Genomic DNA, 22,052 nt, shown 5'->3' with positions numbered 1-22,052 from the left:
TAGAAGGAAGCACCATTCTCATGGCTTCTGAGAGCTCCAGGTGGCTGCATTTTGTTAGTCAGCTCACGGACTATGTCCAAGACACACACTGCTCACTGCAGTATTGTGAAACCACCAGCGAAGACCCCACATGACAAGGAAAGCAGTCCTGAGAGGAGAAAGGGACAGATTCCCAAGTGTTCTCTGGCAAGCTGGATTCAGCCATGTCTGAAGGCATCCACCCTTGAAATTCTCAATTATCTTAGGAAAAATCAAAGTATTGCCCACTTTTTGACGATGAGATTATACAGCGAAGAACCCTACATAACAGGGTTCCAAAGTTCACTTACTAGCTCACTCAATTCAGTCAGTAGACTCTTGGGATGTGCGTAGGCCTTGGAAACAGAGAAAGTCATCATAGATGACCATTGATATTCGCCTTTCAAACATAGAGGTCACATTTGCTGTCCTCACCCTTAGTTCCCTTTCCACAATGGAAAGCAAGATCTTTTATTTCTCTGCTATCCCTCTGCTGGCTTCCAAATGTTCCTTCTACCGTAGATCTTTGTCTTGGTGTGTCTGCCAGTGATGACCAAGTAAATTCAACCATCCCCAGGGGTTTAATGAGCATCATCCATACTTAAAAACAATCTTTGAGTTTGTAGGACAGGGCCTCTAGCAGAAGCTTCTCCATAGGCCCATAGTAGGACCCAGTGAAGTTAACATCACCAAGGGGAAGGAAGGGCTCCCATCCTTGGGGCGCTGGAAAGGGATATAAGAAAAGGTCATAAAGGTTAGATTTTGTTGCAAGGTATCTTTGTGTTTCTAAAGGTGGCTGCTAAGTCCTGCTGGAGTGGCTGGGCTGGAAGGAGGAGTCCTGAGTTTGGCCCAAGTTCTGCCCGTAGCCAGTTCACTAAGCATGAGCCAATCATCTGTGCTTCGTCAAACCAGAATGCCAGGCGCATTGGAGCTGTGCATGCTGGATTCTTGCCACGTTGGGCCTCTGTTCATTTACAGTCTTCAGATGGTACAAAGCTCAAACAGGCTCTGTTCTACCAGTTTTCCAATCCAAATTGCTCTGAAAACCAGAGTGATAAATTTCTTCTTCTTTTTTTTATTTTATTTTTTGGCAAGGAATACTTGCTTAAGAGCCAAACCTAGCCTGAATGGGCATGAGTCTATTTATAGTCCCTATTATCCCATTTGGTGTAAGTATTTATACATTTCATCAAGAGAATATTAATGGGTTTGTTTACAGGGTGCTGGGCCAGACTCCACTGGGAATGTCTGGGAGACACAGAACAGGCAGGCACTATATTAAATCGCCTTCCTAATATTAAAAATGTCTGAATACCTCAGAACTTCGACCCACTTCTTCAGTGGTGAATAACGTTCTACAGATCTACACCAAGACAGTGTATAGCCAAGACACGCGCAAAAGTTCCCAGGAAAAATTAATGGTTCTCAAAGTCCGCCTATGCACCATCTCATCCACGGCTGTAAATTTCTCACTTTCAGAATCAGATTGTACCGTTATGTACTGGGTGAGGTCATTTTCGTCAGCAATGGACATTATGTATGAAAAGGGTCCAGGATTAAAATGGATTGAAACTCCCTATGACCTAGAGTCACCCCATAAGGTAGTGCAGTATTTGCAGCATAGCCCAACATATAGATGACTATTTAGCAATGGAGTAGGGAGTTAGCTCAGGTGTAAAGTGCGTGCCATGTCCGCATGGGCTTCCATCCCCAGCACCCATGTAAAAAGGTCAGGCTGGTGACACATACCTAAGCTCCAGCCCTGGAAAGGTGACCGCAAGAGGTTCACTGGGGCTCGCTAGCCACTCACTATGGTCACCGAGAGACCCTGTGCATTAGATGTCTTTCTTGTTGCTATGATAAAAATGTTTGAAAAGAACTCAGAGAAGAGGGTTAGTTTTGGCTCACGGTTCCAGAGTGAAGTCTATCATGGTGACAGGAGCTTAAGACAGCTGTCACATCCTATCAGCAGTCAGGAAGCAGAGAGGGATGGGGGCCCCTGCTTAGCCCACTTTACGCTTTCTGGGAGCTCCTGGCTCATGGAAGTTGTGTTACCCACATATAGGATGGGTCTTCCTACCTCAGTTACCCTAATCTAGAAAAATCTCTCGCAGAAACACCCAGAGGTTTGTTTCCCTGGTGATTATAAATCTCATCAAGTTGACAGTGAGGATCAATCATCATTCTTCTGTCTGAAAATTTAAAGTGGAGAGTCAGAAAGATGGCTCGGTAGGTAAAGGTCCTTCCCACACAAGCTTGGTGATGTGGGTTCGATTCCACATAAAGACAGAATGAAGGATCCAACCCCAAAGCTGTCCTCTGACCTCTGCATGCATGACATGCCCCTCCTCTCTCTCTCTCTCTCTCTCTCTCTCTCTCTCTCTCTCTCTCTCTCTCTCACACACACACACACACACACACACACCCCATGTGCATGCATACACACTATTTTTTAAACAAATAAGGAGCAATTAAGACTCGTGGCATCAACCTCTAACCTCCACACATGCAAAAGTATACACATGTGCATGTACACACACACACTATTCATATACACCCAAAGTTCAATGTATACAGTCATCAATTATGTGCAATGTATAAGAGTTGATAATGACATTAAACCCCTATGTTATTAGTCTATAGATTTATGATATTGTCCTTTTTATCATTATTTTTGCTTACAAAAATTTAGTGTGAAAAAGTATGCCATGTACTAAAGCTTGGGTGTGGTTCGAATGTTTCCCCAGAGACTGTAAAGGACTGTCAGCTCCCTTCTCAGGATGGGGCCTAGGGGGTCACTGGTGTGTGCCCTCAGAAACTAGTTCTCACAGGACTCCTTGGTGGTTCTCTGGGAGTCTTGCTATAAAAGTGCTCTCTCTACTTGGATTACCCTGTGATACTCCTCCCTGCCCCCTCCACCGTGTGCCTTGCACAGTGGCATCACACCAGACCAAGTGCATCGTGATTTTTGGACTTTCAGTCTCCACATCTTTGTGCTTTCTAAAACCTCTTACTCTCCTCAGTTGCCTCAGACACTTTCTTGCAGTAATTCAAAGGTCCACACCTAACCTGACAGCCTTACACAGACATCACCATCCTGGTGCCATCTTGGTGGCAGCAGGCAGCCGTGCCATGTGATTGACCTAGACCTTTTAGGTGTGTCTCAGCATGCTCTCCCATGTTCACACAGCCACGGACTCACCTGATTCCTAGCCTTAAGCCTCCAATCTTTCAGCTTCTGTAAAATCCTGCCTAGCCTATGGTACCTTTATTCTAGCTGTGACTGGTCCCAGTCATATCTGTCCTTCCTGAAAACGTTCCCTTCCTTTGGGGCCCCATTCTCTGCAAAAGATTGAGAGCAGATTTAGTAACAGTCATGTGGAGAACAGATGAGAGAAAGACGAAGCTCAGTAGTACAGAGATTAACAGCCAGCTCCATAAACTGTGGGTTCTGACTCCGAAGGAGATCACATAACTTGATGTAGTGGTTGCAAAAAATGTGGCAATGATCTGAAATCAAACACACAGTGAACCCAAGGTGTTTCTGCCAGTGTGCACTTGTGCTGTACCACGTGGTTCCTTGCAGTCTCACTTCTGAATACGCGGCACACATGTGCAGTGCACACACGTGACACCGACAAGGACTGCCTGAAACACCTCAGCCGAGCTCAGGTCTTGTGTGAGCTGTGAGTTCCAGTCTTCCTACCGAGAGCAGAAAAACTTTTCTTATGGTTTAACTACGAAAAACAAAGGCTTAATGTGTTCCTCGTCCTTGTTCAACATGTAGGTATCACATTAGTACGCTGTTGGATTGCTCTGTAAGAGAACTTCTTAATTTTTAAATTTTTATTTTTAAATTTAATTTTTTTAGTTTTTGAGAATTTTATACATGAGTACTATATTTACATAATTTCCACATATATGGTCACCTCTCTCTCTCTCTCTCTCTCTCTCTCTCTCTCTCTCTCTCTCTCTGTGTGTGTGTGTATCTCTCTTTAGTGTTGCTCATATATACATGTGTTTAAAGCTGTCCACTTGGGAATGAATAACCTATCAGAGGACTTGTCCCTAGAGAAGACTGATTCTCCTTCTCTTAGCAGCCATTGATTGCTTAGAAGTAGCTCTTCATCTGGAGGTGGGCCCTTGTGAGGTTTTCCCCATCCACATTAGCATGTCAACTGGTGTCATTGCTCAGGCCTTGTTTAGGTCACCATATCATTGGGATGTTCTGTATGCAGCTTCCCTGTCATGTATAGAAGACTAAATCATGGCAAATGTCCTGGTCCTCCAACTCTTACAATCTTTCTTCCCCCTTGTCTTCAATTTTCCCTGATTCTCAGGGTAGGGGTTGGGTTGTAGATGTGGCATTGTAAATCCCTGTACTAGACTCCATAACAAAAAGAAGCTTCTCCAATGAGTATGAGGGCGACACTTATCTGGGTAGAAGGAAAAGTATTTAGAGTACAGCTAGAAATTATATTGGTTTAGAAAAACGGCAGCAGCAGTACATTCTCCTCTTGACCTTCGACTTCTCCAGCTTCAGATAGTTGGCTGATGAATTCTCCTCTACTGAGAGAGCCTTAAGTCCAATTCCAGTTACCCCAACATAAAAATGCCACTATCACACTGCTGGGCTATCTTGCCAGGCTGGTAATTGTTGTGGTTCACAGGCTTTAGAGCTTTTTTCTCTTGGTAGCTTTCACAGCACCTTCTGATGCTATGAGAGCCAGTCAGTCCTCAGGCAGTTCCAACTGGATTTCTCCAAGACCTGTATCCAGAGTGTATAATGTCTTTAGTAGTAGGCTCTTACTTTCAAGTTCTGGAAGGCAACCAAGGTCAATGGCAATGATCTATACTGTTTGGAGAGGGTTATCGTACCACCCTGGCCAAAACTCCTGCTAGCACTGGGGTTTTTGGTAGGTAGTCTATGGAAAAATCACCATCCTATAAGGTACATCTCTGTGGGAATACTTTAAGAATTGCTCTTTGAGTTGCCTAGCTGTGTTTCATACACACACAAAAATGTTCACTGAATTGTAGCTTGGGATTAGGACAGAATTTCTAACAGCTTCTGAGATGGTCCTAAGCATACTTCTGCCATTTTGTACTACATATTTATGTAAAGTGGAAAGATGAGCATTGCTAATTATAAAATCAAAATTCGAGTCAACGCTGAAAAATGGTGAAGATGTTCTACATCCCGCAGAGTCAGATTTGGCTAAGACTTCATTCGTTCTTCCTTTCGTCTTGGGGTGTATATGTGTGACACACATGATTTGTGCACGTTTGTGTGAGTGCCCGAGTGAGCTCACCACAGCATACATATGGAGGTCAGAGAACAATCTCTAATGTCTGTCCTCACCTTCGACCCTGTCCAGGGTATCTTGGTGCTGCTCGCCAAGCTGCCCAACCTGAGAGCTTCCAGGAATTCTCCCCTTCGCCTCCTTTCTTGCCACAAGAGTGATAGCACTACAGATGCATGCTACTGTGAGTGTCTTTTGCATGGGTTCTGGGGATCTGAACTCATGGCTTCATGCTTGCAGGAAGAGATCTTCCCCCACTGAGCCATGGTCTTCAGCCAAGACTTAATGTAAAAGCAAATGACCATACTCGTCTTATTTGTATGCAAATGTGCTTTAGTCTTTAATAATAAAATTATATGGGTACCAAAGAATCGTTTTGGGATAAATTTGTGATTCGTTTCCAGTGTTTGGTTGTGTACTTATTTTACATGCACACATGTGTGGGAGCACACAAAAATTTCTTAAACAGGAAATGAAGAAGAGTGGGACGGGTTTAAGCCTTCCCTTGCATGCTCAAGACCCTGGGGTTCATTCCCTGATGGAGAAACAAACAAACCGGCAACAGTATTTACTCTAGTGTCTGTCACGATGCATCTGTATCTGTGTAAACTTAAATTCACTGTTCATGGTTTTAACTGGGATTTAACAAGCTTTCTGTCGCTACGCTTGCCAACCGTACACATACCATAATACTGTATGGTGTTTGAGTTTTTGTATTTATTTCATTGAGCATAAGGCCATCCGTGGTCATCCGCATTGTCATGTCTGACAAGATTTCTTCCCTTTATGAGTCTGACTACTATTTCTCCATATGGCTTCCCGAGGTACAACAGTCCCTTGGTTCAAGACATCCTCCATGCCCATGATGCTATGACCCACAGACAGTCAAGTCTCCTCCATCCAGGGCTGTAGTAATTGCATATGAGTAATGTGCAGCTGCCTGTGTGCTTAGTTTAGGTAATCTCTAAGTAAGTTATGGTACACAAGGAACACAAACACCATACAATATTGTTTAAGGTGCAGAGGCAGCAAAACATGCCTGTACATGTTTAATATAGATGCAGTTTTTTTCTAAGGATTATCTCCTGACTTTGGGGTATGAGAGCACAGATAGGAAGGCCGAACATACTTTCTTGTCCATTCATTCACTCAGTAGTAGACACTACTACTCGGCTATCATGAATAAATCTGCTGCGAGCATGGGTGAACCAGAACAGGTGCATTTTAAACCTCTCCATGTGCCATTCCTTATGAGTTCATTTCTCCTTCCTCTGTCTTCAGTGTCAGAGAAGAGGAGGAAGCAGTGCCAGGTGGAGAAGAGGAATGAGGGCCAAGGAAGCAGGAAACAGGGGCCGGGGGTTGCCTTTCCTCCTCTGGAACAAACCCGGAAGTGGTAGACCTGAAGATCCCAGAGGGATAGATCTGGATGACTGGTGGGTTTGAAGTTGTGCATTGAGTTAGCGACTGCCTCCTTGGGCTTACAGAGAAACAAGCAAAGCAGGACCATTTCCCAAGTGTTGTGGATGATGGTGCAGCCCGTACAGTGTCTAGGAAGAGAATCTGAGGGGTTGCCCTTGGTGTTTTTGCGCCAAACAGCCCATATGTCTAGGAAAGGACCTAGTGAATGTGTTTCAAGGGCTGATAAGTAAGTGGAAGCCTCATGTCAGGATGAAGAGGACCCCTGGGAGAGAAGCATACCACCAGGGGTAAGTGTGCAGGCCACAGGCTGAGGCAGTAAGTATATCAAGACATCTCTAACAGACTGGATGGCCCAGACATCACAAGCCAGAGCAGTGACAGTGCCTTAAGGATTGGGTGTCATCCTGCAGACCTGACAGGTATTCAGAATCTCTCCGCACTGTCACCAGAGCACTCATTCCTGTTCCTATCTATGCCCTGACCACCAAGAGGAGCAGAGCTGCCTCCAAGGAGATCCAATTTCCCAGTGAACTGGACAGAAACGGGCTTGCAGGCTTGTGTATCCACACAGGACATGGGGAACTCAGTAAGTGCTGCTGGAGGCTGTGTCCAGGTCTTCTGCCCAGCCAGAAAGCCTCATTTGTAGCTGCAGGTTCACAGCAAACCTCTCAGCTGTGGGAGGATCGTTGCCTAGGAGACAAAGTCATCAAACCTGGAGTCACCTGGAAGGTTCAGAGGCCCAGCCCCCTTGCCTTTGTGGCCTGTAAGTAACCACAGTAGCACAATGGCCTAGTCTCCCCTCGTCAGAATTGTGCCCTAGAATGTATGGGGGGGCAGGCAAGAGCTGGCTACACTTGACATTAGACTATCCAGTTCCTCTCCTGTCCGTCTGCTGTCCGGGTGAGCCTGCGAGTGAATCCCGACCCCTGACTCTGCTGCTAAGAAATAAATGAACCCTGAACCCAAGACATAAATGTTTCAAGGCCTAGGCTGTGTCTCCCTATACCCCACAGGGCAGAGATGTCTAGGAAAAAGCACAGGTGGGTTTTGTGGGGTTTGTATGTTTGTTTTGACTTGTAAGTATAATGAGAGTGAATCTGGGCTTCCACTGCATTCATTAAGGTCCCTGGGCAAAAGTAATTTTTATGAGCAGTTGGCAGACCCTGGGTATCTACCTGTATGCCTGTTGCACATAGGGCTGTCTGAGGGTAGTTGTACTTGTCTGTAGCACAAACCTCCCAGGAGGTTGTTTCTGACTCCCCAAGGCCAGGTTGATGGACTTAGCAGATAAAAATACAAGTTGCTTATTCTTGGGAGCCTGAGGCACAATGCTGGAACAGTTAAGGCTAGCCTGGGCTACATGCTAAGACATGATCTCAAGAAAAAAAGTTAAATCATATACACATTTAATAACTCTGCAGCATACGTGGGAATGCTCGATGGACTTCCATTGAAAACATTAGTTGTTTATTTAAGTAGGCGTCTTTTAATTTTGTTTACAAAGTTTTATTTGCGCACGCGTGAGTGCATATGCGTATGTCTCTGTACACATTCAGGTGGCTGTCCACATTGGCCAGAAGAAGGTGATGATCCCCTGGAGCTAGGGTCCAGGCAGTTATAAACTGCCCCAAATGGGTACAAGGAACCAAACTCTTAACTGCAAAATCATCTTTCCAGCCTCACAATTTCATGTTTTAAAACTAAAATATAATTATATCCTCCCAAGCCCTCCATATCCTCTCCATTAGACCTCTCCATACTTCCTCATTCTTACCCCTACTTCAGTCACAATCGAATTGATGACCTCTCATTTCTTTGATTATTGTAGGTTTGTGTCTCTTGCAACCCTCCCGTACTTGGACTCTCAGAAGCCCCCAGAGCTGCCTCTGCTTCTGACCCAATACAGCAGCACTTCAGATGTCAGAGACCTCCCTCTGAGACTTGTTCCTGACTTCACCTTGAGCCTTCCTCTCCACAGAGCAAGGGAGCAAATCTGGGGAATCTAGATGGGAGGACACAGCTAGAGAGGCCATGGAGGCAGGACAAGGCATCCTTAGAAGTCGTTTGGGAGCCAAACACTAGTTTGGCTGTCAGCAAGTCCCTGCTCATCTGGAAAGGAGGCCTGGTGCCAGCTGGGCTCACTCTGGGAATAGAAACGGGATAAAGACTGTGGGCAAGTGAGAGATGAGAAACCAAGTTGCACTGGCAAGTTCTGGGACTTACATGGATTGAGCAATTCAGAAGTGCCTGCCTCTTCACAGCCTCTGCCACACTTTGCTTCAAAACCAACTGAGGGGTTGGTTGATTTAGGGAAATGGAGCCCACATCAGCAAAGAGCACATCTTGACAATAAAAGACAAAGGTGGGGTATAAGCTGAGGGTTGGGGTAGCTCCAGGACAATCTTAGCAAATGCTCCCCCAGCCCTGCTTCTGGTCCTTCAGGACTTAAGAGTTCCCACAAAGGCCAATGACTGTGGCTCTGTCCATGTCTGGGAGTATCACCCAGCCAGGGATGTGTGGACAACATACACCTATCCCCTTAGGTGGGACAACTCCAATCTCCCAAATGTCCTCAGGGGGCATACTGCTCAGGGAAAGAGCCTGCTTCATAGCCAACTTCTCCATCCTGCCTCACTTTCTGACTTCCCTATTGTGTGACAGGGATCTCCCCAAATCAACTTCTCAACTTAGGAAAATGCGTTGATATGACTAGCCCACAGGACAGCACAGCCACAGTATCACATGGGCAGAGAGCCACAGGAATTGACTTTTGTGGGAACTTGAGTCCTGAAGTGTGGGACCATAATAGCCCAAGGTTGTGGGGGGAAGGGTCGAGGAGGCATCAATCTCTGATCTGATACCTCAAACATGGGGACAGAAGGAGTTGGCTATCTTCCCACTCCCAACCTGGTGCCACAAAGCCAGCTTCCCACTATCAACCCTAGTAAGAATTGAACACCCTGACAATTATCAGGCTTCACTCCTTGTTTGACCTTATAAGGTCTCCCATCCCTTACAGCCTGAGTATGTAGATAAGGAACTTCCAACACCCCTGCCCTGGCCAATGGTACATAGCCACACAAACCTTGCCCCAGAGACTCTAGCCACCTTCCCTGGGAGCATAAATACTCACCCACCCCCGCTCCCAATAAATGGACCCAGTTACCTACTGAGATCCTGCACTGCATTCACCCATGCCTGACTAAGCTTTCCTCCCTCCAGTTCAACTCAGTGCTCACTGGGCCTGGCTAATGAAGACCAGGGAAGCAGACAAAGAGCGGCCCTGAAGACCAGAGGCAGGGCCGGGGCAGCACTGCTAAGTTCCGTCTGGTTCTGAGTCCTTGCTTTGGAGGAAAGACCTGGCTTGAGTTTCCCTGACTCTGAGTTATAGCCCACCTCTGTCCGGTTAAACCAACAGAAGTCTGGGAACTGCCTAAGGGTTAGATTCTATTGGGTTAGATTCTCAAGGGCCCAGAAGCCTAAGAAAACAGCGAACACCTCTACAGGTTAGATGCAAAAAACTATCCTAGATCCCTTTCTGGGTCACCAAGACTGAAAACAAAGACGACCCCCCCCCCCATGAAATAAATAACTAACAGGAGACTGGATGGGTTTGGCTTCAGAAGAAGAGCCGGTACGAGACCTGACTTTTAAACTTCTGTGGAATTCAGAGGAGTTCTCACCAACACCCAGGAAAGGATTTCTCAAAGACTGCCATCACTTTAATTGATGGCATTATCCTTGGAGTTCTTTTGCAAACTGTCAGAAGCAGTAAGGCCATTTCTGGACATCTGCAGGGTTTGTAGCCATTCGATTCAATAAGGAAGATGACCCCAGAAGCTGTCACAGGTTCAAAACCAGTCTGGGCAACACTGAGTCACAAAACAAAACAAAACAAAACAAAACAAAACAAAACAAAACAAAGCAAAACCAAACCAAACCAAACCAAACCAAACCAAACCAAACCAAACCAAACCAAACCGAACCTAAACAGGAAGCTGAGGTATATCCCAGCAGTAAAATGCTTACCTAGCATATATAAAACCCTGGATTTAGTTCCTAGGTCTGGATATTTTTGAAATGTTTAAAGAAGCTTGCCTAACTATGTGTTGATGCACCTCTTTAGAAGTGAACTTGTCTTTCCTAGCCTGGGCAGTCTGCCTCTTTTAAGGGTCAGCCTCAAGACTAGATCTCCAGGAGTGTAGAGCTAGAACTCCTAGTCCTACAATCTTTTTGAAAGCAGGACTGTTAGACACCTATTAAGGGCTTACGGTCAGGAGTAGGTGACAAATGCAAAAGCCAGAAGGAACTGGCAAGAGAAGACGATTAACTTGGAGGAAAAACAGTGCAGGGGCAATGGTAAGTAGGGATTTGAACTGCATCTGAGACAGGGGCTGAGCCGGGTCCTACACTCCATCTGAAGGATATCCTCTCTCTAAAAAGTTGGTCTTACTTTGGAAAAGTTTGACCAGATTTGCAGAGCTTTTTGCCAAGAAGTCCAAAATTTTAAATTTAGATTTCTGTGTACAAATTTCCATTTCATTTTTTTTTGTTTACTTGCTTGCTTGAGACAAAGCCTTGCAATGTAACCCAGGCTGGCTTCAAACTCCCCCAAGTCCCCCTGCCTCAGCCTTCCAAGTACTCAGACTATAAGATACCACCATGCTTGCCTCCACTTTCTGGCGAACAGGGGTGTTTATTTTGCTTTGCTCTGAGACATAGTCTTATGTAGCCCAGGCTGGCCTCTTGAACTTCCTATGTAGCTAAGGATGGACTTGAGTCCCTGGTCTTCTGCCTCTGTCTCCAAAGTACTAGAATTAAAGTATGTGTTGTCTTTTTTTTTTTCTTTTTGAGACAAAATCTTGTTATGTAGACACAACTTGCCTTGAGCTGGCCTCAGACTGAGATGACCCTTCTCTTCCAGCTGTCTGAGTGCTGGAATTATCAATATGTACCACTATGCCTGCCTCAAGTTGCCAAATTTTAACTGTTGTCCAATAACTTACATATTTGTAACACAAATCCAACAAAATAAATCTATACCACCAGTTTTCTTCTGCTGCTGCAGACTTTGCTTCCAGAAGAAATGACGTCATTTGTACTCATAAATGCAATGGACATCAGACATTCAGTTACTGTAGTCTGGGTGACTCAGGTTAAAAGTGCTTTCAGGCAAGTCCCATCTCCTAAGAAACCTTCACTATGGATTGGTGGTTTCCTCTTAAACTTTGGATGAAGCTACTTTGGGATAATTTCGCTCTTTCCTGAGAAGCTGTCTACTAAGAGGTAACCACCATTCTCCTCTCTTCCCCCATGTTCCGCAGTGAGATGCTCATCCTAGTGGTCCTGCCCTGATGACTGCGTTTCCAGACCTGGCTCCACATGCCATGCTCAGCAGGTTCCAGCTCTTTCAGAGGCCTTTGAGCTCTGGTGTCATCTGGATGTCGTTCCAAGGCTCAGGTGGGACAAGCGTTCAGAAAGGACTCCACTCAGGTCTCATCCACTGCATGGAATTTGGGTAGAGTCATCTGGGAGGGACTGAAGGCACATATATGGTACCTGTGCTCCTGTATAGGAAAGAACTGAGAGAGCCCTTTGCACATCTTGTGCCCCTAGCCATCTCACCTGCACAGTGAATGCTGCTTGATTCACACTGGGCATCAATGTGAGACAGAAGTCACACCAAGACACTGGTGGACAAGTAGCTGGTTTGCTGCTCACTGCCTGGACACCTTGAACTTGACACACACACACCTGCAACCTCTATTCTAGCTGCCACCAAAGAAGTCTCTATTCTAGAAGGGCTAGGACTGTTGCTATTTCAGAGTCGGCTGAACACCCCCATCAGAAACGCATTCTAGCCAGCTTGCTAGATAAGGGAACAGGGCTAAAGAGTTTAATAGCATACTTAAGGTTATATACTTGGTTAGAAGTCACAGCTTGATTTCTGTGTTCAGAAAATTACTTGGGACTTGAACCAACCAAACAATGGCTCCCCCCCACCCCCCGTGTGGTCCAGGATCAAGCTTATGCCGGGTCACTGAATAGCCCATTGGAAGGGCCCAGGCTCAGTGGGATTCCAAGACTCCATTACCAAAGCTGCCCATATAAGCACACTATAGGTTCTGTAGTAGAAAACAGGAAGTTCTGTGCTCTGGAAGCATAACTCCCCCTCAGTTCCCACCCCATGCCTGGCATAGTGTGTGGCTCATGGCACTGACTCTCACCGCTCCGGCTAAGCACGAGCTGGCTTAGCTTCACAGTGACGTCATCTTAATGGTTGGCTGGTTGTGTTTTCCTAAGACTAGACCCACGGAGCCTTCCACACCTTTCACCTGCTTTCTCTGGCTTACAGCAGTAGGGGGTGGATTCCAGGCTAGACCAAGGTTCTCTGAGTACCCACTGCCCCTCACAGGGTCCACATTGGAGCTTGTGAGCAGTTACGCAAGGTGTGTGAGGAAAAAACAGCAGGCACCCTCCAGACAGAAGAAAGGGGAAGGGTGGTATGGATGGGAGAGTTCCTGATAGAGCAAGGAGATGCTTATACACAGAACGAGGCACGGTCCATCACAGCCCATGGGAACAATCCCAGATATAACTAGTCATGTGACTTGACCGAGTCACTTGCCCACTTTTTCTTGGCCTTGGTTTCGTCTATAAGATGGATATCACACATAGCAACTCTAACGTATTCTGAGTTTCATTCATGGTCCTGGCTTACAATTTCTTCTTCAAAGGTCCAGGGAAAGTACCATCCTCTGGACCTTTATTTGCTCATAGAGACATTCTCCAGCCCACCTCCCCCGAGAGCAGTCTAAGCCTTCCTCATTCCAATGATCTCTGCCCACCCCTAGAGGAGGGAACACTACTGAGAGATACCTTGGGGGATCTGACAGATCCTTTACTGAGTTCCCTGCCCAGCCCATTAGTGTTGAGTGGGACCCACTTTTTCCAATCGCCTCTGCACATGGCTGTGTACGCCTCAGTTGTGCCCGAGTAACAATGTCTCCAGAAAAAGATAAAATCTAAAAATATATGGGTGGGCTTCAGTAGGACTCCAGACAGTTCAGCACTGGGAGGGGAGGGCCTCAGAGAGGGACAGAGGCTCAGAATCCTTGCCTGCCCCAGCAGCCTTTCCTCTGTGTCCCTAGAAATACTTTGCATAAGAAGCAAGGAACTTGTTTTCCTTAGTTTTGAGGGCCTCTTGGGGATGGCACATCTCTAGGTAAGCCATATCTGCAGTGCCTTGGATTAGACCCCCAGCTGCTAACCTCTGTTTCAGCACTGGTGGCTGTTGTGAGAAACCCTCCACCGCTTTGGGTCACAGATGCCTTAAAGTCTTTGCTGGTTGTGCCCTGAAGCAGGGGAAGCACAGGCAATTTGCTACTGGTGGAATTAGATTAATAATCCTTCAACTGCCTCCTATCTTCCCTCAACCCTTGAGGATCCAGGGTATTCCTGTTTATTTAAGGCTCTGATAAGTCCCGTGGAACAAAAGAGCTGATAATTTGGGAGACCAAATCACTAAACTACCACCTAGACATTCTCAACTGCCCTTTAAGGAACACTAATTAACATTCCTTGAACCAGGATGCTGGGGATGGAGCATGCCTTGGCTAACTTTTAGGAGTTTTTTTTTTCTTCCTAGAGTTTAATTTAAGGACCCCTCTGAGGTTGTCCTATGGTTTTGAAGGTCTGATTTGCTGTGGGCTCTCTGGAACTTACAAAGCCCCTGTCTGCTCTCTAATCTCCCAGTCAACAGGGTCAACCATACCAGCTCTCATGACTAACTGGGGTGAGGAGGTGTTTGTTTGTTTTGTTATATTAGTTGGTTTGGTTTGTTTTTTTTTTTTAATTTTTTTGGGGGGTGCTTTTCAATAACTCTTCTTCCTTTCCAGTAAGGAAAAAAAGATCCTTTTCTGATATTATTTCATGTGGCTTGGAAGGGACCAACCCACCATTTGGCTTCAAAGAGTCACAGTGATCCAGTCTGGCCACAAAAGAGCACATCCACTTCCTCATAGTAACTGGTGTACATAGATGTGTGGCTCTAGCTGGGCCAACCAGAGAATCCTAGGACTTCTGATGGGGTTGCTTAGAACACAGGGGCAGGCATCTCTTCTATGGGGTAGATCCTTAGGGGAGGAAGAGGGTATCTAACATCCTTCTCAACCTTGACTTGAGGGCATGAAATAGTGCCAAAGGCCTAATATGCTCCAATCAATTTCTCCTTTCCTCCTCCTCCTCTTCTTCTTCCTCCTCTTCTTCCCCCTCCTTTCTCTTCCTCCTCTTCTTCCTCCTCCTCCTCTTCCTCCTCCTCTTCCTCCTCTTCTTCCTCCTCCTCTTCCTCTCCCTCCTCCTCTTCCTCCTCCTCTTCCTCCTCCTCTTCCTCTTCCTCCACCTCTTCCTCCTCCTCTTTAGCACTGAAGATTCAACTAGGGCCTCACAAATGCTAGACAAACACTGCCTCACTGAACTTTCTCTACCTTTTTTTTAAAGCTTGAGTCAGAGTTCAAGTTGCCCAGGCTAACCTCTAGCTGTACACATAGTGCAGACAGCTCTTGAATTTATGATTTTCCTGCCTTGACCTCCTAGGCCCCTGGAGTTGCAGGGCTGTATCACAACCAGAAAAAATGCTTTAAACTGCAGATAATCCTAACTTATGTGTTTACATCTTGATATGCACACTGTAACTTGAAATTGCATTTAAGAACCTTACTTACTGAACATCTTGCCTTAGTGTACCTTAATCACATTCAAACACATTAGCACAAAGTTGGGCCAAACTAGAAGAAAATTTCAATAAGATGAGTATGCTATTGAGTGCAGGATCCTGTACAATCTTTGGTTGCGTCTCATGATTGCATGTGAGTTTCATGATTACATATGAACAGGTGGCTGACTGAAGCTGAAGCTCATGACCCTTATCCAGCATCTCAAAAAATGACTGGATCTCATGTCATCATCCTAGGAAGAAGTCGTAATTCAGAGTTCTAGGTGCGATTTCTACTGCGTCCGTGTTGCTTTCACGTCATCACCAAGATGGTCGATGGCACTTGCTGCTCTTGCAGAGGACCCTGGTTTGAATCCCAGCACCCTAACGGTGCCTCACAGCCAGCTGTAACTCAAGTTCCAGTGGGTCTGGTGCCTTCTGGTCTCGGTGGGCACTCGGCATTCGTGTGGTACACATATGTGATGCAGGCAAAAATTCTTATAAAAAACTTTAAGCGTTTTTAAAAAGATTGAAATATCATACTTCAGACCATCGTATGTCAGAGACTATGTGCAGTTTGAATTTCGTTTCTAATCCTATAACTGTGAAAGTCTCACTCACCAATTTTACGGGGGAGGGGGCATGATGCAAACTAAATATTAAAGAAAAGAAGGAATGTATGGCCATATTTGGGATGTGGGATTATGGGTTTTGTTTTGTTTTTTTTTTTTAACATTTCCTGAGAAGACGTGAACGAAGATGTATTTACCTCTGATAAATGAGTTTAATTGATTACTTGTATATATATATTTAATATATAATTGATTATATATGTATATATATACATAAAGATATATATCTTTTTTTTTAAAGAATGAAATCTTGGGCTCCACCCAGACCCAGAAGATCTGGATTTAAGAGGCCCCCAGAGGCTGAAGGACAATGGGGACAATGTAGTACCCATGGTTGCCTACAAAGGTGGCTCCCTCAGAGTCTGTCCTCTTGCTATATGCTTTCTGCCCACCCAAGAAAAGAAGAACTCCCCCCCCCCCCATTCGTCTTGGCTTGCTCCACAGCTTGGCTTGATCAATGTGTGTGATGAAAACAACGGGTATCTTCTACTTTCTCCCTCAGAAGCTAACTGTCACATTAAAATATGATAACCTCCTCCTGATAACCATGCTGTGAGGAAACCCAAGCTACCTCCAAGGGAATGCTACCAGGAGGGACCAGAAGCCTCAGGCATGTGAGTGAGGCCTTCACGGGCCACCTGGTTCAGCTTCTGCTATGGCTGAACGCAGTTAAGTGAACCTCACCGATATCACACCAAGACGAGCGACTGGTTTCTGAGCCATAGAATTAGAAGAAATAAGTAACTTTGGCTGCACCAAGCTACCTGCTGGGGTAGCCCAGTAAGGGTCCGGAAGAGCTGACCATCTCCCATCACTACAGCGTGGCTGCCTGCAGCATGCTCATCAGCTTAGAGAGGATTCTGGGTGAGCACTTGTCCTCTCAGGCACTGTCCCAGGCATGAGGTGGCAGGTGCGAAGACAGCGCCCACGCTCTGGGGGAAATGAAACTCTTGGGAACTGAAACTCTTGGGGGATGCCAGTAAATGAGACAAAACAGAGATGATGGTTTCAGAAAGATGAACAATGAGTTGTAGTGTGGTTGGACACAGGTAAACGAGGGCCTTCCTTCTAAGGGGAGACCTCTTCTGAACCCTCCTAGCGAACTGTGGCCAAGAAAGGAGACCCTGAGATGACCTGGAAAACAGTACCAGTCAGGAAAGCAACACAAGAAAATCCAGAGTGTAGACGGCCTGGGAGTGGATGCAGAGAGAGAGAGAGAGAGAGAGAGAGAGAGAGAGAGAGAGAGAGAGAGAGAGAGAGAGAGAGAGAGAGAGAGAGAGAGAGAGAGAGAGGAGAGAGAGAGAGAGAACTGGAGAGGGAGGAGCTGAGGTCAGAGATGACATCACAGAAGCGGGAGGGAGTTAGAGTTACCCTGTCCAGCTCATTAGTTAGTTGTAGCCAAGAATAGCAGTGTGATCTACATTAAAATTTTAAATGTAGTTCTTCAGCCCCAGTAGACACATTTTAAAGGCTCCATGGCCTCAAAGGGCCTAGTGACTGCCCTGCTGGTTGGCACAAGCAGAGAACAGGCCTATCACTGAAAAAAGTTCTATTGACCAGTGCTGGCTATCGGATACATCAGACACAAACTCAGATTTGCGTTCAAGAGGTCTGATCATGTGCTCTGGGGATTGGTCCCCCATTAATTTTCTAAAGGTTCTGTTTTCTTTTAGTTAAATAAGGTTCTTCAAGTTCAATAGTGGAGAACAGTTAAAGCCACCAACAGTCAAGGCCAGCAACAGCGGCCCTGCGTTCCACACACTGACTGGAGTCTTCCTTCACATTAGTAGCACTAGAAGTCTATTCACCAACTTCTTTAGCCTCATTTCTGCCACCAATTTGGGGCTCCCTGGTGTGAAAAAAAGCACAGGGCATGGCTACTATTTCAGGGTGGCACACAGAAGGGAAATTGCCACAATTAGACAAGGCTCATTTTCATTAGCATATTTCCCTCCTCAGCCCAGAACATCTGTTGGTGTGGAAATACTTGCTTTATGCCATCCCATCAGAAGGAAACGTCTAGGCACTGAAATAGGCAGTCTATAGAGAAGCTGCCACCATCTTGGACAAAGCCTACAAAGGGCTTAAAAATGGAATCCAGGAAAAAAGATTAAGAAAGATTGACATGGTACAGTACAACTGTGACCCTAGTCCTAGGGAGGTAGAGGCGGGTGGACCACTATATAGTCTAGGTTATATAAGACCCTGACTCAAAAAAATGTGCAAACGAAAAAAAAAAAACAAACACCCCAAACAAACAACCAAAAAGGAGGAGGAGGAGGAGGAAGAGGAGGAAGAGGAAGAGGAGGATGGAGGAAGAAGAAAGAGGAGAAAGAGAGAGGGGGAGGAGGAGAGATGAGAGAGAGAGAGAGAGAGAGAGAGAGAGAGAGAGAGAGAGAGAGAGAGAGAGAGATAAATGTGATTAGGAAATACTATTTGTGCAGGCTAGGAAAGTTGCTGCAAGTGGAAATGCAGGAGCTCCTTGCCATGAACAAGACATGCGTTGCTACTGAATGTTTGTGACATCTTCTCGAGTTACTTTAACTTTGGGCCAGCAACATAACCATTGCTGTCTGTGAAATGGGGACACTGATGCTCTTGAGCCCAAAGCCAGCCATAGTTATAATCTTGTGCTTTTTGAGAAAAAGGTCTCATGTAGCCCAGACTGGCCTGGAACTGATGCAGCTGACGATGACTCTGAACTGCTGGCCCTCTTCCCTCTACCACCTGAGTGCTGGGCTCACAGGTGTGGTGTCCCATTATGCCTGGCACCATAATTGAATTGATAGGAGTTTTGTAAGAAAAATGGAAGAGCTTGAGTGTTGACTAATGCCCAGGCCTAGTTCCCTCTTTTCATCTGCTCAATGTGTAATAGCCATGTGTTGGTCCTATGGGCTTTGGATAACTGGGGTAGCCAGCTTATGCTGCTATTACCCCATGGCGCACCCAGCAGGTAGGGGTAATTGATCTCTAGTGTCCCTTCCAGCTCTGCCACACACACACACAGACTCCACCATTGTTATGGAGACTCCCCAACCCCAGACATGCTGACAGAAGGCCAGGCTTGCCTCTGAGTTCATGCTTCAATGTCCAGAGCAGTCTTACTGGGGGCAGTTAGAACAGAACACCTATGCATTTCAGGCTATGCTCTCTAGATAGGTGCATACCCAGTACAGAACAGTGCTCAGCCCTTTTGCTCATTTGTTTCGAGTATGAGAATCTCCTCATTTCTCAGATCAGTGCTGGGAATGAAGTGCAGTAAAAGAAGCTGATGGTATGGCGTGTACTCTGCACCATGCCTGCTCCCTCCTTCCTCTGTGCCCATCACGAGCCCCTCTTAGCTGGGTAGCACAAAGCTACCTGCAGGGAAGAATGTGCTTGGCCAATAGCTGCTTGTGGCCTCAGTGAGAGCTGGGGAATAGACTCCAGACAGTTTGGCACCTGCAAATGTAGCTTCTTGGCCACATGGATCCCTCAAGAGCATGGGTGACCTTCACCTAGGTGCCGGCTGGAGTCCCACCTCCTCCAGGTGGTTAGCCTGCATGCAGGAAGAGGCTCAGAAGGAGACAGGTATGCCTCAACTGTGTCAACATCCCCAAGAAGGGTTTGGGCTCATTCCTACATATTCCTGGCTACCAGTTGGGCCCATTCTGTCCTTGCCTAGTGTGACACAGAGGCTCCAAGGCAGCTGTTGGCTGTGTCCTGGTCCTGGGGGCTGGGGACAAAGTATCAGTACTCACCAGGTTCAGTCGGTCAGGAAGCAGCAGGCTCCTTACTGTGGATCTGTGGTAAGCTCGGTGTGAACAGTAATCTATATGTTGAGCCCTTGGGATAAATCAGTCCCAAGACCTGAATGGGTCACATTGTGATGTCATACTACTGAGATAGCCCTTCTGTGGCGGCTTGGTATAAGGGTGGGACAGGAGGGGCTGAGAAGTAATGAGATGTATCTACCTTGTAGAGCGTCAGCCTGTGAGACCAGGTATGACACCACCTCTGCTGCTTGTCATTCTAATCCTTGACCACACCTACTCAACTAAGCCAACCCCATCTTTGTTAAGGTTGCCCTCACCAGCTGACTAATATGCACCCTCAACTTGTCACACTTTCCCTGACTCATTTAAAATTCCAGGGCAGCCTTTTTATTTCCTTCCTTTTTACTGCCCCCTACCCCACTCACTGCAATATGCAGACTCTCACCTTCCCTGTCCACCTCGTGTGGCCTCAGAACATGCAAAATAATTTAAACATTTAGCTCAGGAAACAGGGAAACAAGTCCTCCGTGAAATCCTGCACAGTTGTCCTTTGAGTTGTCTTCTACTGTGGTATCTGGCTTTGTGCCATGGTTGGTAACCAATAATTAGGGATACTTTATAATTAATACTACTGAAAAGCAAAGAATTCATCAGAGGGGATGGGATAAAACCATTTCCTGAGGTCTCAGCCCTCTTTTCTGCTGGTGCTTAGGGAGTCTATCATGGAGAGCATTCCGAATGGATTCATCAACTGACAGGGGTACAACTGCTTGTTGCCAAGCTCGATAACCTGAGTTTGATCCCCAGTGTATTTACACACACACTCCATTTTGGAAACTGTTGAGTTATTCTCAAATTTAGAATCTGAACAGTAGATCTCAAGTGCAGATCCCACCAGAGGGATCTTGGTTCAGTAGGTCTGGGGTGGAAGCCACAAGTGTACATTTTTAGCAAGTGGGCCGATGAATCTGGTACTGTGGGTCCAGGAACGACAATGTACTGTTCAAGTGAGGGGTGCTGGCCTCCTGGGTTTGATCTTAAAATAGTCCCATCCGATGGATGGCAGTGTTTTGAGGTTTCTGGAGAACAAACAGGAGCTGTGCCTTTGAGGCCAAAGCTAGCAGAGCCCGTACTTTGTTGAAGATCTGTTCATTGGCCAGCCTGAGCCCATGATGGGGCCCTCCCTATCGGTGGTGTCATTCGTCCTGCCCACAGACTCCTGGCTGTTCTAGCTCAGCAGGAAGGCAGCCTGGCTTCCAGTTGCTATGCCTATATCTCTGCTCTGGAGCTTCCAAAGCTGCTAGAGCACACCCTGCCCACCGCAGGTAGTGACCATTGTCACAAACAGTCACTCATCCCAGTTGAACACCCTTGACCAGTGGTGAATCCTTAATGGAAATAGCAAAGGGCCACCTAGGACTGAATCCTTCATGCCCTCAGCAGGAATGGTTTGATAACTCACCTCTTTCTGCTCCCTCTTTTATCTCAGCTCTGCCACTTCTGCCCAGTACCCCCTAGGGATAAACCCCAGACTAATGCTTCCTGAGTCCTTGGCTCGGGGGAAATCAACCTAAGACATGAATGAGAAGTACTGTACATCCTTGAGAGGGTCACATTAATTTTTTTTGAAAGGGTCTCTTATAATCTACTCTGACTTTGAATTTAATGTGTAGCAGAGGATGACTTTGAACTCTTGATCCTGCCCCCTCTACCTCCTGTGAGTGTTGGGATTACTGGTATGTATCACCCCACACCTGGCTCAGACCCTACTTTGTCCTGGCTTTTTTAAGTGCCAAGGAATGAAACCTGGGGTTTTGCACATGCTAGACAGATGCTGTCCTGAGCTACATCCCAAGCCCACAAAGGGCACAGTTAGAACGAGAAACACAAGAGCTCTCTTAGAATATTGTGGAAGGTCTGGAAATAGCAGGAATAAGAGGAATAAGAATAAGAGGAAGGTCCTGGAGCAGATGGAGGTGTTCGGCTGGTTGCCCTTGGGAGCTCAGTCAGGGCTACCTTAAGGAAACATGCCAGTGGCTATGCTCAGGAGGAGGCCTGGAAACCTGGTCTGAAGGCTTTTTCTCCCATGCAGGGAGACTCACGAATTACCCATGCGAGTTAATGGGCTCTGCACATTTCTTCTGTGTTCGTCTTCCCTGCTTGGAGCAAGAATGTGCAGGTCGGGCTCATACCATGTGAGGTAAAGCTCTTG

General features: G+C 46.3%; 1 protein-coding gene across 2 annotated transcripts in view; it reads right to left on the bottom strand.

Annotated features, from left to right (window-relative positions):
* Positions 1-19,893, bottom strand: part of Banf2 (BANF family member 2) — a 42,353-nt gene extending 22,460 nt beyond the window's left edge. Inside the window, exons 1-2 of one of the 2 annotated variants that reach the window (NM_001430378.1) lie at positions 19,826-19,893; positions 8,964-9,082 (exon numbers count right to left, since the gene is read on the bottom strand). The gene's annotated coding sequence lies outside the window, so the exon portion shown is untranslated. The remainder of the gene's footprint in view (positions 1-8,963; positions 9,083-19,825) is intronic. The other variant, NM_001430376.1, reaches the window with a different exon arrangement.
* Positions 19,894-22,052: the final 2,159 nt, after the last annotated feature.

The sequence above is a fragment of the Rattus norvegicus genome, chromosome 3 (assembly GCF_021556685.1).
Source record: "Rattus norvegicus strain SHRSP/BbbUtx chromosome 3, alternate assembly SHRSP_T2T, whole genome shotgun sequence".
NCBI classification, from domain to species: Eukaryota; Metazoa; Chordata; class Mammalia; order Rodentia; family Muridae; genus Rattus; species Rattus norvegicus.
This window is presented reverse-complemented; position numbering and strand designations above follow the sequence as displayed.